General features: G+C 34.5%; 1 protein-coding gene across 1 annotated transcript in view; it reads right to left on the minus strand.

Annotated features, from left to right (window-relative positions):
• The window catches only part of LOC145241534 (glutamine synthetase-like), a 255,939-nt gene that overhangs the window by 42,094 nt on the left and 199,045 nt on the right, over window positions 1–14,800 (minus strand). The window lies entirely within an intron of this gene.

The following is a 14,800-nucleotide window of genomic DNA, read 5'->3' on the forward strand; positions in this document are numbered from 1 at the left end:
AATATCATATTCTAAAAATCACGTAAATTGATAAAGTAGTTTTTAGTTTTATTATTATAAAGAAAATTATTTTAAAACGATTTAAAGCGATTAATGTGAAATCGGTAGCATTACAAAGCTGATCTCGCAAGTTTGACTTATTGTGAACTTATCTGCCTTTTTTGTTTTGTTTTGTTTTTTCAAGATTGGGATACAAGTTTTAGTTTATTCATAAAATTTGATTTTCTTAGTTAAAAATGAAACTACTTGAGAAATTTATGAGATCTTCGTCCCATGATGGCTACGTACATCATAAAGATTTGTCCGTACTTTTATTGATTTTATTTATTTATTTATTTATTTGTTTTTTGTTTTTTTTGTTTTTAATCTTTGAGTGATTACGTTTAAATAAGAACCAAAAAATAATTATCTTCTGCTTTATTCATATTAACTCGGGCGTAAACTTGAGGTTGGTTTGGTTCGTTAGGGCGTGGGGCCGTGGGGGAGGGTTTGTTTTCGGTCGAAGGTAAATAAGTCATCCTCCTTGAAGGGGTTAGGGTTATCGCCGGTCACCGCTACTGGAGAAATGCCGACTGGTCTGTACTCGGTTTTTGTTTTTTTATTGTTCTTTTTTACGAGATCGAAATTTACTCTCCCTCTTCCCTCCCCCACATTCAACAGACTTCAAGTTATTTTTTTTTTTTTTTACTTATCAAGGCCCGGAAGCCACTCGGGGATAAGGATTATTGCGTATACAGCAATCAATGGAATAGTATCGTTGTAATCGTTAGTATTAGAGATTTGATAAAGTGTCTTACTTAAGGGGGCGGTTTATCAGGAATTTGTTTATGTTGGACTTGAAGACATCCAAGTTGTAGTCAGGTGGAAAACGGGCAAACGGAAGAGAGTTCCACAGTCGTGCACTTCTAAGAAAGAAGCTCTGCTCATGGAATCTACGCTTGGATTTAGGCACAGATAAAGAGTCGGGAAAATTAATGACAGTGGTTTCAGCCAGACAGGTGTTTTTTGTGAAAGATTGGCGAGGGAGGACCAGAGATTGGAGTTCAGGCGAGCACTTGCGATGAAAATAACGATAAAACAAAGACAGGCTCGCAACGTCTCTTCTGTGGGAGAGAGGCTGTAGGGAAGAAAAAAGGGCATCCCCCACTAAGCAACGAAGTCTATTTTGTACTCTGTCAAGGCAGGATAAGCTGTTTTTAGCAGCTCCTGCCCAGATGTGGCAGCAGTACTCCATCCTTAGACATACTTGGCTTTTATACAGATAGAGAATTGTATCAGTAGTGAGATATCTTCTGGAGCGGTAGAAGGATCCCACCATCCTCCCAGCGACGTTGCCAATAGACCTGATGTACATGTTCTATTTCAGATCAGGAGTAAAGGTCAAACCCAGAAGCTTGTCAAAACATGGAGCCTCCCCAAGACAAGAGCCATCCATTTCAATTGATGCCAGATGAGGGTCAGATCGTTGATGATGTAAAGATAGGAGCTTGGTTTTAGATGCATTAAAACTAACCAGCCACCTCTTCCCCCACTGTACCACATGCTCCAGATCAGAGGAGAGAGAATCCAGAGAAGTTTGTCATTTACGGCCTTTGAAGTGTTGCCATAGATGGTCGTGTCATCAGCATAGATGTCAAAGAATGATTTAAGTATGTGTTTTGGGAGATCATTGATGTAGATCAGAAGGAGAGTTAACAGAAAAAGACAAAATGAGGTTATTACTTGTATCAAAGTTATAAAGAATAAGAATGTGGAAACGATAAAACCTTAATTATCTGAGTTAGGAAATTTACAACTTTGATTTTAGGATTTGTTTATTTGTTTACATTTGGACAGTATAAGTATTGGTGTACAGAAGAGTAGACTTTGCAGAGACTGAATCGACTGGCTCAAATAGCTACCCTTTTTCTTTCTCTTTTTCACATCCAAAAGCAAGTTAGTTTTCACAGGAAGGTGTTAACTCGATATTTTTCAACAAATTAAAATCACTTTAAACCCAAAATTTAACAAGACGACGTTACTTATAAATCCCCATATATAACAAGGAAATAAGCAGAGTCCTTGAGAGATGAAACCTGGCCACCTCCATTGATCCAAGCTAGGGGAGGGGGAGATAAAAGAAAGAACACTTCACGACTCACATACAAATTCCATTACCTCACACATATCTACACACACACTAACCAGAAAAAGGTAGCCATCGCCTAAAGATAGCGCCGTGCTTTCTAATACCATATCCAGGCTAACAAATTTATATGTACACTGGCAGGGTGACCAGACGTTGCCTGGGATTGAATGACGATCAACAAATGTTTCACACTGCCATGTTTATATTGTCATCAAAATCGATGAAATTGTCCATTTTTTTAATCAAATCCATTGATTGTTTGCTCTAGTTGGGAACCCGTTATGGTGCACTGGGAGGAAGCTTCACATGCCTCTCACAGTAACTTAGTTCACAATATATTGTAATCAACATTGCACTGTAGAGAACCTACTGTTGGTTTTATAAAATCATTTTTATATATAATGGCTTGCATTAAAGTTTAAAATGCAAAATTCAAGTATAATACTTCAATTGTACTCTAAACAGAAACATTAATTTCGAATGTGCCCCTGTCATATCAAAGAAACTATTGTTGATTTTTATATGCCTGACCTTGCTGCTTGTGCGGTGATAATGGCTTGAATTTAAGTTTAAAATGAAAAAGTCAAGTATCATGGTGCAGTTGTGCTTTCAACAGAAACATTCATTTCGAACACGCCCACCTACTGTTGATTTTATATGTTGAGCCTTTCAGCTTGTGTGGTAACAAAAACTTCTCAAATGCAGTTGTGATGTTAGGCAGTGTAAAGTGTTAATTTTGGTCAAACTCGTCTATTTCTTCTTTCATCAGATTATTTTGATTGTCAATACTTACTGAAGGCATTCTGATATAAAACCAATCTAAGAACACTGATAGGTTCATAAAGTACCTTTGCGTGAAATTTCATAAAAGTCGGCCAAGCCATTTTTGAGTCCATATGGAAAGAACACGCGCACGCACATACACACACACACACACACACACACACAAAGTTCCTTTTATATAATAGAAGAGATGGTGATACACAGTCCAACCCCTCATTTTTGCTTAAGCATGGAAGACTTCCTACCCAAAACACAGGTTGTGTAAACTTTCATGAATAAACATTTTAACTAAATATGACTTTTATCTTCTTATGAACTCATAGTTGCATCAAATGTTTTGTTATTTGTTTTCCTTGATTTTTCATTCACAAAACACTGTTCATGTCACGTTAGCGCTTGCTCAGTGTTTCATTTATTTCTATTTTAATATACTTTATTTTCTTCCGTTCGCTGTAATGTAACTTTAATAGATAACTTTTTATGGCAACATTCAAAGAAGGGATGAGAGTTCTAGTGTTAGTAAACGTAGAACAGTTGAGGTAACAAGTCCAGTTCATAATGGAGATCAAAAGAAAACATCAGAGAAAGTCATATTATTTGGATTATTCAACAGCTGTTCTCATATTGAGTGTTATTCTTACAATGTTTCTGCCGATCTAACCTCTGACCTTCTTCAGGTGTATATTGTCAAATCCAAGAATCTTTCTACCAAACATGTGAATCTGTACGGAATTTTGAATTGAACCCTCTATTTAATCAAGAGGGGGGTAGCATGCTCTTGTTCTATCAGCCATAAATGGGTAGGAGTCCTAAGTAATTTGCAATTGTATTTTGAATGTTGCCCACACTGGAGATCGAACCTTCAACATCCAGAAAAGTGTAAACTAAAACTGAATTTTACAAAGTATTTTATCCACTATGCTGGGAGAAAGTGTTCAATATGGGCATAAAGAATAAATGAAAACTTTGGAAGTTGTTCAAGCCATCTCACACATGTCAGCATGCAATACTGTTAAACTGAATATAATGATGATTAAAGTGAATCTTTTCGATAACATTTAACAATTGGAAAAAATAAGTCTTCCAACTGTTAATTGGGGTGCTGAACATACATTTGGTCCAAACAAATGTTCAAAATCAGGAGAAGCATTATAAAAGAAGTCTGTAGTGATCATAAGGAATAATTCGTATTTTTTTTATTCTTTGGACTACTGTGCTCATCTTGAGTGTTATTCTCACAACGTTTCAGCCAACATAACCTCCATCCTTTTTCAAATGTATCTTGTCAGACTCAAGAATCTTTCTGTTGATCTTGGGAATCTATACAAAGTTTTCAACAAACCTTTTATTTAATTCACAGGATTAACATGCTTTCATGCCATCAGCCATGAATAATTTGCAATTGTAGCACACTGTAGAGATCCCTAGATGTAAAAGATCTTTCTACTCCAGTAGTTTCTTCCCCAGAACCGCTAGACTTTGGAATTCCATTCCAGGTCCCTGCTTCCCCAACTGTACTGACGTGCAGAAGTTCAAGTGCAACGTGAACCGATATCTTGCTGCCCAAATCCCTACATAGTACCCCAGTAGTTGTTGCCCCTGATAGTAGCCCCCTACACCAAAGTGGCAATGTGCCTTGTTTGGGGTGAAAATGTAATTAAAAAAAAAAGAAATTAAAAAAATTATATTCTTTGTATTTCCTACACTGAGGATTGAACCTTCAACTTCCAGAAGAGTGTCAACTGAATTTTACAAAGTACTTCATTCGTTAGGTTGTGCCATGAACTCATGGCATAATAGATAAAATACTTCTACTCGGTCATAGCGGATGAAACAAGAGCATTTTACCCCCGTGAATTAAATAAAGGGTTTCGTTTAAAAGTTTGTGCAGATTCCTGAGTTTGACAGAAAGATTCCTGAATACGGTAAGATACGCCTGAAGCAGGGCGGAGGTTACATCGGCTGAGTTCAACAGAAAGATTCCTGAGTTCAACAAGATACACTTGAAAAAGATCAGAGGTTACATCAGTGGAAACGTTGATCAAATAATACTCACGATGAGACTAGTAGTCTGAATAATTCAAATTATCAATCCTCATCTCAAAACTTCAGAAACAACTTTCATCATTTTTAATCCCCTCGTAATGTTCATCATTTTTAATCCCCTCATAATGTTCACCATTTTTAATCCCCTCGTAATGTTCATCATTTTTAATCCCCTCGTAATGTTCATCATTTTTAATCCCCTCGTAATATTCATCATTTTTAATCCCCTCGTAATGTTCACCATTTTTAATCCTCTCGTAATGTTCATCATTTTTAATCCCCTCGTAATGTTCACCATTTTTAATCCCCTCGTAATGTTCATCATTTTTAATCCCCTCGTAATTTTCATCATTTTTAATCCCCTCGTAATATTCATCATTTTTAATCCCTTCGTAATGTTCACCATTTTTAATCCCCTTGTAATGTTCACCATTTTTCATCCCCTTGTAATGTTCATCATTTTTAATCCCCTTGTAATGTTCATCATTTTTAATCCCTTCGTAATGTTCACCATTTTTAATCCCCTTGTAATGTTCACCATTTTTAATCCCCTTGTAATGTTCACCATTTTTCATCCCCTTGTAATGTTCATCATTTTTCATCCCCTTGTAATGTTCATCATTTTTAATCCCCTCGTAATTTTCATCATTTTTAATCCCCTCGTAATGTTCATCATTTTTAATCCCCTCGTAATGTTCACCATTTTTAATCCCCTCGTAATGTTCATCATTTTTAATCCCCTCGTAATGTTCACCATTTTTAATCCCCTCGTAATGTTCATCATTTTTAATCCCCTCGTAATTTTCATCATTTTTAATCCCCTTGTAATGTTCATCATTTTTAATCCCCTCGTAATGTTCATCATTTTTAATCCCCTCGTAATTTTCATCATTTTTAATCCCCTCGTAATGTTCACCATTTTTAATCCCCTCGTAATGTTCATCATTTTTAATCCCCTCGTAATGTTCATCATTTTTAATCCCCTCGTAATGTTCATCATTTTTAATCCCCTCGTAATGTTCACCATTTTTAATCCCCTCGTAATGTTCATCATTTTTAATCCCCTCGTAATGTTCATCATTTTTAATCCCCTCGTAATGTTCACCATTTTTCATCCCCTTGTAATGTTCACCATTTTTAATCCCCTTGTAATGTTCATCATTTTTAATCCCCTCGTAATGTTCATCATTTTTAATCCCCTCGTAATGTTCATCATTTTTAATCCCCTCGTAATGTTCATCATTTTTAATCCCCTCGTAATGTTCATCATTTTTAATCCCCTCGTAATGTTCACCATTTTTCATCCCCTTGTAATGTTCATCATTTTTAATCCCCTCGTAATGTTCATCATTTTTAATCCCCTCGTAATTTTCATCATTTTTAATCCCCTCGTAATGTTCATCATTTTTAATCCCCTCGTAATGTTCATCATTTTTAATCCCCTCGTAATGTTCATCATTTTTAATCCCCTCGTAATGTTCATCATTTTTAATCCCCTCGTAATTTTCATCATTTTTAATCCCCTCGTAATGTTCATCATTTTTAATCCCCTCGTAATTTTCATCATTTTTAATCCCCTCGTAATATTCATCATTTTTAATCCCCTCGTAATGTTCACCATTTTTAATCCCCTCGTAATGTTCATCATTTTTAATCCCCTCGTAATGTTCATCATTTTTAATCCCCTCGTAATGTTCACCATTTTTCATCCCCTTGTAATGTTCACCATTTTTAATCCCCTTGTAATGTTCATCATTTTTAATCCCCTCGTAATGTTCATCATTTTTAATCCCCTCGTAATGTTCATCATTTTTAATCCCCTCGTAATGTTCATCATTTTTAATCCCCTCGTAATATTCATCATTTTTAATCCCCTTGTAATTTTCATCATTTTTAATCCCCTCGTAATATTCATCATTTTTAATCCCCTCGTAATGTTCACCATTTTTAATCCCCTCGTAATGTTCACCATTTTTAATCCCCTCGTAATGTTCACCATTTTTAATCCCCTCGTAATGTTCACCATTTTTAATCCCCTCGTAATGTTCACCATTTTTAATCCCCTCGTAATGTTCATCATTTTTAATCCCCTCGTAATGTTCATCATTTTTAATCCCCTCGTAATATTCATCATTTTTCATCCCCTTGTAATTTTCATCATTTTTAATCCCCTCGTAATGTTCACCATTTTTAATCCCCTCGTAATGTTCATCATTTTTAATCCCCTCGTAATGTTCATCATTTTTAATCCCCTCGTAATGTTCACCATTTTTCATCCCCTTGTAATGTTCACCATTTTTAATCCCCTTGTAATGTTCATCATTTTTAATCCCCTCGTAATGTTCATCATTTTTAATCCCCTCGTAATGTTCACCATTTTTCATCCCCTTGTAATGTTCATCATTTTTAATCCCCTCGTAATGTTCATCATTTTTAATCCCCTCGTAATTTTCATCATTTTTAATCCCCTCGTAATGTTCATCATTTTTAATCCCCTCGTAATGTTCATCATTTTTAATCCCCTTGTAATGTTCACCATTTTTTATCCCTTCGTAATGTTCATCATTTCACTGGCAATCTATCCATCTTATTAATCTTCAATCCTCAAGTGACTTTTTGGCCTTGATAAGTAGTATTTGATTTTAACATGCGTCTAGTGCTAAGTCACCAATTTTTGCATTTTCATGAAACTAGGGTTCCCCTTGACACAGGGAGAAGGGAGGAAGAGGCTCATTCTTTATTTCTTCAGTTCTTGTGGGTCATCTTCTCAAGAATTACCTACTCCTGAAGAAGTGGGGATTGGTTTCTCAGCAATCACCTCCTAACATGGAATCCCAATAATTCCAATCACATCAGATTTTGTGTTCATCCAGAGGGGCAGTCTTTGAGTTGAATTTACCGGCCTTTTGTAAGAATGTTCACTAACTGTCCAGGAGACTGGGGTTCATACAAAAGGCATGAAAATAGTTCTTGATGCCCCTTGCTAAACACTCAGCATTGTAAGAGAAGGATCAAGTTGTAAATGGAATAATCCTGGGAACAAAGTGATCCTCTTCCCTAAATCTCGGTGTAGCAGCTAATGAAAAGGGAGCCTTCTGGTTGCTCTTGACTAAAGTTATACACTTGACTTAGTTTTCGATTCCCCACTATAATCTGATGCTCTAACTTTAACGCAGTGAGAAGGGGCAGGGGCAAGTAAATATGCTCACCGTTAATCCCTGGTTGACTCTGAACTGACGTCTTTACCTGAGAGGATCTCCTCTATGGGTTACATAGAATTTGTCCTAGACATGACATTAATTTTCTAAGGCTCTATTATCAATACTCAATCCAACAAAGTAGGTATTGCCTTACCACAAAACCACACGGCATCAAGTCAGATTCAATCACCATCTTGTTTTGATTTCACAGCTTTACATAATGTTAACACTTTTCAAGCATGATTTTCTCAATTTTAGATGCATAATGCTAACTGAGTTTTTAATGGAAATGATACCTTATATACTAATATAAACAAAAAACAACATACAACTATTTTTAATGCCTAAACAGTTTTTTCTTGCATTCTTCCATGGCCATAACATTTATACATTACCAAGGGAACTATACATAGGATTTAATGAGAGGGTCGCTTCAGAGTCACTTGGGAAACTTCTGGGATGCTTAATTGAGAAGACCTGCTCTCAATGGTGGTGTCGCCAGATTTGGGATATTCTAGCAATTTTGAGTATTCTCTGACCCGACAATTGGTTCAGAACATGTTTCCCTTCAATGGTATACTTTTTAGTTCAAGTCTAACATGTCCGCGTTGCAATAATGTTGGAATGAACTTCGGTTGTTCTGAAAATACATTAACGAGAAATTTTCGAAATAACATGCATGATCGTCAATATTGATCTGTCATTATCTAAGGTGAAATGAATAGGATTTCTTTTGATCTTGGTCATATCTAGAATGCTTGTGTGGACGATGCACCTGAGAGGATTGCATGGGTTGAATCTTTTCTGATCAAGATCTGATTTTATTCTTTAAGCATCAGCTTTAGGTAAAAAATAGATGTGACAAAAGAAAAGATTATATCTCATGGAATTCAACCAAAGATGGGTACAAATTACAAGCTTATATATACAAAAGGGAGTCGAGTATGAGTACATGTGACCTACCTAGTGGATGTTAGTACTTTTGAAATCCACTCATTAAGATAACCTCTCAACTAATTGAGTGAATGAATCCTGTGCTCTTTTTACTTTTATTTATTTTTCAGTGATAGAGATCCTTCAAGATGCACACTCCCACTTTTATTTTCTTTGTAGCCTCTCCCAAATTGTATTTATCTTTAAAGAGCATTATCCACTCCTAAACTCAATTCCTATGTCATTTACTTTGATTACGAACCAACAGAGTATTACCAATGCCAAACAGGGGAAGAGTCTAACAAGTATGCGCATACAGTATATGTATGGAAGTGGAACTCAGCTAGTGACGGTCGAGGTCAAGTGTTGCATGTTGAAAAACATCATGAGAATGATCTGATGATGCGATGAATGTGTAACGCAAGTCTTAAAAGCAGGCTCAGTTCTGATGATCTCAGAAAAAGATTAAATTTGGACAGTGTAGGGAGATGTACATAACACAGAAGACTTTGTTTCTATGGTAATCTGTTGGTGCAAGTGCTGTAGAATATGGTGCATGACACATTATTTCACAAGCGTATCATTCGAGGAGATTGTTTGTCTTTTGTGCAATGTGAGGGAATATTCCTGTTTACTTGCCTCCCCACGAGGGCAGAGTCAGATTCAAGATGAGTTTTTAGCGTGGGGAAAATCTCCAAAAAAGATGAAGTGTAGTTTCAGATACTACACTTTGCTCCCAGCCAAAAGAAAATCTTCCAATATTTAGATGGTCTGTTGATTCTTTGGAGATTAATAAACATAACTCCGACCATGATTCTTAGTATTCTTCCGACTCTGACATTGACTCCACAACTCTGTTAAGAATTCAAAGTATAAAATCTTTTACAAAAATAACTAGATCAAGCATTAAATAATCCAAAAAGGGTTGATATGCCGTTAGAAAAAATAATCCTTTTTTTTTTTTTTGGCACTTCTACATTATTGGGACAAGATTTTATAGTCGATAAATGGAGTTTTCAGATAAAAAAAAACAATGGTTTCAACTAGCTTCCAAATTATGCAGTCGAAATTACCTGAATATTACTGAATTATTAAAAAAAAAACGACTTTAATCATGTTAGTAGGTGAAAAATTGCCACCATCTTGTTTAATTCGAAACAGAAAATTACTTTCCTTTTGAACTCTCCTGTGTCTTACAATCGTTTTCATCAAATTCTATTTTTATTTTCTTTAATAATTTTCTACCTTATCGTTTTTCATAATTTTTGGATATATTCATCTAAAAAATATGAGAAATACATATACACCATTGTATTCATGTGAAATTAAGTATTGCGATTTTCAAAATGTCGTCCGAATAGTGTAAAAGCGCATCTTTTTTCTCTTTGTTATGTTGCTCAACACTCATTGCTTATTGACTTCTATAGATCATATAAAATCTTTTCGTTAAATCCTATTTCAGTGACCCAAATTATTTTAGGTGAAATAAATTTCGACATTATTCACAATAAAAAACTATTTTTTTTTAGAAATTATTTTACCATATTTGGAGTTGGCAACGTTTCAACAACAAAGTAATAAAGTAATTTCGCCATTACAAAAGGCCATCACTTATAGAGGTGACCTTGGGTAATGCCAAAATCTATTTCATTCTATTTAATTAAGGTGACTGAAATAGGGTTCAGTTGAAAATAACAACCAAAACATTAAGTTTCACTGTGCACGTGAAACACCGAAATGGAAAACCAACCAGAAAAATACAGAGTGTCCACAAAGTCTGGCTACATAAAGTAGCCAGACTTTATGGGCACCCTGTATAGTTGCTATTTTTATTAATAAGCAGAGAAAAAGACAAGTAAAGGAAGATTGATAACTTAAGTTCAGAACCTTTCAGTCCTTTCACTTAAAAATGATGGTCTTGAATTATTGTTCTTCCTTAGATAGCCTCTTTATTGATTATAAAGATGGCGACTGTGGTTTTCTGGACGAATTTTCATTTCAGTGTTTTACGTGTATAATAAAGCTAAGCTAAAAGCTAATTGGCCGACTATAGTAAAGGACAAGCCAAAGCTCCTATAGAATAAAAACAAGAAAGGAAATCACATTTTAATATTTAAAAGCAACTTTATTTGTTATCTTTGTTAGTAGCATGTACAAGAGAGAAACAGGTTAGTAGCTGGAAGTGTTTGTGTGTGTAAGGATGAATATTATATCGGCTTGTTGAGAATAGCTCAGTTTACACGTGTTGTAGTCAGTAGTAGTCGGAATAAAGAATTAGACAGTTCTGCGACGTAGATAAGCTAAGCCGGTTAATGGAGAAAGAAACGGAAAGATAATCAGCAAGTTTACATGTTTTAACAGATATTAGTCGTGTGCATCTAGTCTATGTATCAACGTGAGTAATCCTATAGTCATGAGTAGTCTTGTAAAGTTTGCGTGTGTTCCACGTGTTGTGGACAAAGGATTAAAGTGTCCCGTAGCATGAGAAAGAAGGTCGGATGTGAAGATAGCCAATTTGGCTTGTGGTACTCACATTAGTTTGGTGCCAAAGACCCCAAGCAGTATTTGCTGCCAGCCAGCAAGGAGAAAAGAGGAGGAAGAGTTGCCGATTTCGCCTTTTATGCACTCGGTCACGTGATTGATAGCTGGCCTCCGGTTGGATAAGCCAGGAAGAAAATGGATTCAAAATCTCGAGCTGCGAGATCTAGCTCCTGCTTGTGATTGCAGCAATCTTTCGACTGCTACACTCCCTTTTCTTTAGATGCTACACCACTCATTTCCCTGATTACTCCACTTGCACTTGATCTTCCCCTTATAATGCTGAGTATTTAGCAAGGGAGATTAAGTATCATCTTTTTTTAAGTCTTTAGTATGACTAAACTGAGTATTGAACTGCACTCTCTTGGCCCATTAGCAAACACTCTCAGCATATATATCTCTCAGCCAAATAAAACACTGTTTTTAGTGGTATTTTTGTTGTTTTTTTCTAAAACATTGTGCCAGTAAAAATAAGTTCTTTTGTAGTGTCGAAACCCATTTGATTCCACATAATTTACGTGACTAAAAGAGGATTTAATTAGCCATTTTTATTTCGTTCAACAACAAAAAAAATTCTAGACAAAAAAATATCAAACAAGAAAATGTTTAATGTCGATGTGTAAAAAAATCGCACTTTGATTTGTTCAACTTGAATATGTGAAATAATAAGTTCAAGATGTACTTTGACCAAATAAAGTTCACATGAGGGCGGGGTCGCTATTTTATTTTTGATTGGGGAGTGGGGATGAATAATAATACTTTTTTTACAAGGGAGTCACCACTTATGAAGTTCTAAAGGTAACTCGAGGATAGCCCCATGTTTTGACAAGCTTCTGGGTTTGACCTTCACTCCTGATCTGAAATGGAACACGTACATCAAGTCTGTTGCCAAGGTCGCTGGAAAGATGGTGGGATCCTTCTACCGCTCCAGAAGATATCTCACTACTGATGCAATTCTCTATCTATATAAAAGCCAAGTACGTCCAAGGATGGAATACTGCTGCCATATCTGGGCAGGAGCTGCTAAAAACAGCCTATCCTGCCTTGACAGAGTACAAAATAGACTTCGTGGCTTAGTGGAGGATGCCCTTTTCTCTTCCCTGCAACCTCTCTCCCACAGAAGAGACTTGCAAGCCTGTCTTTGTTTTATCGTTATTTCCATGGCAGATGCTCGTCTGAACTCCAATCTCTGGTCCCCCCTCGCCAATCTTTTACAAAAAACACCCGTCTAGCTGAATCCACTGTCAAAAACTTTCCCCACTCTTTATCTATGCCTAAATCAAAACGTAGATTCCATGAACAAAGCTTCTTTCTTAGAACTGCACGCCTGTGGAACTCTGTTCCATCTGCCTGCTTCCCTCCTCACTACAACTTGGATGTCTTCAAGTCCAACGTAAACAAATTCCTGATGAACCGCCCCCCCTTAAGTAGACACTCTAAAATATCCACACTAACGTACTGTACTTACAATAACCCTTATCCATGAGTGGCTTCCGGGCCTTGATAAGTGGTGACCACCTTGTAAAAAAAAAATAAATAAAAATAAGGATCAGTGAGACAACAGCATAGTGATCAGTGCTGGTGGAAATGGGTAGCATTTGATTGAGCACAGCTGAATAAGAACTTGTTTACATTGGACTTGAAATCGACCATGTTGTAGTTAGCTGGAAAACAGTCCTGCAGTACAGAGTTCGGCAGGTAGACAGTTCTAGGAAATAAACTTTGTTCATGGGATTTCTGTTTAGATTTAATTATAAAGAATGGGAGAAATTGTTGACTTTTATTGATGCTTTTAAATTTTTATCATTGCTAGAAACTTTATAAACTAGCAATTTCTGGCAATTTATAAAGAGTGTGGTCATAGAAGAACGCTGGAGAAACTCTGTTCACACATTAAAAATAGTTTAATGCTCTTGTCATTGTTATATATTACTAGATGAGGAATTATTACCATTAAAAAAATCCAGTTAGTATTATGCATTTAAAATTGAGAAAAGCACAATTGAAAATCGTCTACGTTTTGTGAAGAAGTGAAAGCAAAATAAAATGGCTACCAAATTTAACCTAATGTCATGTTTATCTAACAATGAAACTCGAAATGATTCGTCGTGTAATAATATTTATTAATAATAATATAAAGTAACAATATTTAATAATAATAATAATAATAATAATAATAATATAAAGTAACAATATTTAATAATAATAATAGTAATAATAATAATATAAAGTAACAATATTTAATAATAATAATAGTAATAATAATAATAATATAAAGTAATAATATTTAATAATAATATAAAGTAACAATATTTAATAATAATAATAATAATAATAATAATATTAATAATATAAAGTAATAATATTTAATAGTAATATAAAGTAACAATATTTAATAATAATAATAATAATAATAGTAATAATATAAAGTAACAATATTTAATAATAATAGTAATAATAATAATATAAAGTAACAATATTTAATAATAATAATAGTAATAATAATAATAATATAAAGTAACAATATTTAATAATAATAGTAATAATAATAATATAAAGTAATAATATTTAATAATAATATAAAGTAACAATATTTAATAATAATAATAATAATAATAATAATAATAATAATAGTAATAATATAAAGTAACAATATTCAATAATAATAATAATAATAATAATAATAATAATAATAATAATAGTAATAATATAAAGTAACGGATGAAGTAAAGAATAGATACCCTGTAGCAGACGACGCCGCCTGGCGGTGCCAGGCGCACAATTCAACTAACACCGGTGATTCGACCTTGACATTGGCACAAGCACATGGCGTCAGTTGTTTTTAAACACGTCAAATAGCAAACATGCTCGAATCAGCATTTTTTTTTTAAATATATTTACAAAACCTTTGAAGATTTAAAAGAAAAAGTATATATTTACAAAACATTTTTTTAAAATAAGTAACAAAACGAACGTATTTAAATAAAAGATATTTAAATAAACGGGTGTCTCTGTTTCGGATTTTTGCGACCAAGATTGATTTTTATGTGCCGTGTTTTGGGGGGTTCTGTGTGCGTTTTTAAGACAATTCAATATTTATTCTTTAAAACATTAACTTCAGCGACAATTAATATATTTTCAAAATAATATTTTTAAATATTACATTTTTACG

Source organism: Euprymna scolopes, chromosome 20 (genome assembly GCF_053919585.1).
Source record: "Euprymna scolopes isolate OS-2025 chromosome 20, ASM5391958v1, whole genome shotgun sequence".
Lineage (NCBI taxonomy): Eukaryota > Metazoa > Mollusca > Cephalopoda > Sepiida > Sepiolidae > Euprymna > Euprymna scolopes.